This window comes from Sinocyclocheilus grahami, unplaced genomic scaffold (assembly GCF_001515645.1).
Source record: "Sinocyclocheilus grahami isolate Dianchi unplaced genomic scaffold, SAMN03320097.WGS_v1.1 scaffold1579.1, whole genome shotgun sequence".
Taxonomy (NCBI): Eukaryota; Metazoa; Chordata; class Actinopteri; order Cypriniformes; family Cyprinidae; genus Sinocyclocheilus; species Sinocyclocheilus grahami.
The window spans coordinates 73,017-75,080 of record NW_015506758.1 but is presented as its reverse complement, the minus strand read 5'-3'; the positions used below and the strand labels follow the sequence as shown (position 1 = coordinate 75,080).

Here is a 2,064-nt window from a genome sequence, read left to right as displayed (position 1 = left end):
ATAATAATAATAATAATAATAATAATAGTTTTCTGAGCAGCAAATCAGAATATTAGAATGATTTCTGAAGGATCATGTGACTGGAGTAATGATCCTAAAAATTCAGCTTTGATCACAGGAATAAATTACATTTTAAAATATATCCAAATACAAAGTTATTTTTAAATAGTAAAACTTTTTCAAAATTGTACTGTTTTTGCTGTACTTTGGATCAAATAAATGCAAGCTTGGTGAGCAGAAGAGACTTCTTTAAGAAACATTAAAAATCTTACTGTTCAATAACTTTTGACTGGTAGTGTAAATAAAATACAGTAAAAATGAGTTTGTGGTGTTGTGTTAAATTTCAGTCATTTTGACAGTAAAAGTTGACACGCTCTCTGATGAGAAACAGCAGGATGGTATTCAGGCTGCACCCTCTTTCCAAAATTCCACCTGATCTGTGACTTTCAATGCATTTGGTGCCACAAATGTTGACTGTCTGAATGAACCTGCAAGCACAAGAAAAAAAACATTATTTTTCAAAGCAGTGTTTACAGATTTTGCCTCAACTGTTAAACTCGTTCGTGCTGTATGCACTTTGACGTTAATAAAAACGTTATATACTACATCTGAACGCACCTACAAGGAAGGTACATAATTAGTTGATAATCCATCATTGTAACGTAGGAGGCGTGACAACGGAGTTGAGGATCCAAATGCAGCTTTTATTCACAAGAGTGGTCAAAACAGGCAGGGTCAAACACCAGCAAACAGGTACAATCCAAGGCGAGACAAAAGAGCAATCCAATAAACAGTCCAAGGTCAAGAAACAAGAAGGCAAGGCAAGGCAAGGAAACACAGAGACTCGGAACAGGGTACAGGCTAAAGAATAATCAGCAATGTGTGTGTGAATGAGTGCAACCGTTATAGTGTCACTGATAGGAAATAGGTGTGGTGCAATAATGAGTTCCTACTAATGTGAGACAGCTGTGAACTGATGATGAGATCTGATGAGAGACAGGTGATGCACTTGATGAGTCCGGGCAAAGGATTATGGGAAATGGAGTCCTGAGTGAATGGCAAGGTACAGAATGGACTGCCCTCTAGAGGAGCTCATGGGCACTCCAGCTGGAGATCATGACAATCATATTCATATTAAAGCTCCATTTTTTACAATGCATTCTAAATCAGTAGAGCAAAGTGCTGAAATAATGGGTTTGATTCCAGGGGCAGTTCTACAGTGAGTGGATATCTGGGGCTTAGCCCAGAAACATTAATGCATGTATCAGAATACACAGGATACACTTCAAATAAAATAGGCTATGCTGAAATGTTACACTGGCTAAGTGGCTTAATTTTTTTATTTTTTATTTTTAAAGAGACAAGTATAATTAATTATAAATATAGCTGCAAGCAGCGATGGCGGGCCCAAGCCGTCAGGTCATACGCCACCCCGGTGGCATCAGGAAAACTGTGCCCAGCGGGCACATGCATTTACAGTAACCCTCTGGCAGTCTGGTTTTCAGGGTTACGGCAATTAAAGGGTTAATTCAAACCATCAAGACTGTGAAACACACATACACAGAACACTATATAAAACTTTAGTAACACTTTACAGTAAGGTTTCAGTTATTAACATTAATTATATTAATTAATATGAACAATAATTATATAGCATGTATTAATGTCAGTTAATATTCAAAACTTAAACTTTAAAAAAAAATTGGTAACACTTTATAATAACTGCATACTATGATTCATTAGTTAAGCATTAGTAAATAGTCAATGTATCCTTTATAAAGCATTGTTCCAACATTAATAGGCATTAGTAAGCAGTTTATAAATACAGCTATAAATGTTTTGTTCTTGAGCATATCTATAATGTTTAATAATTGTATTTTCATACTTTATTAATGATCAATTTATCATTTCTAAATGATTACGTTATTTACAAACCAGTTACTTAGGAGTTCATTTGATCATTTAGAAAGTGTAAGTAAATGATTAATAAACTATTTAAATGTACATTTATAAATATTATTTAGACACATGATAATAGTTGCTCAGTGTGTTAATAAATGCTTT

At 34.4% G+C, this 2,064-nt stretch overlaps 1 long non-coding RNA gene across 1 annotated transcript in view; it reads right to left on the bottom strand.

Moving 5' to 3' along the window:
* Positions 1–382: 382 nt before the first annotated feature.
* Positions 383–2,064, bottom strand: part of LOC107571319 (uncharacterized) — a 4,249-nt gene continuing 2,567 nt past the window's right edge. The window contains exon 4 of the long non-coding RNA XR_001607168.1: positions 383–488. This is a non-coding gene — a long non-coding RNA (uncharacterized lncRNA). The remainder of the gene's footprint in view (positions 489–2,064) is intronic.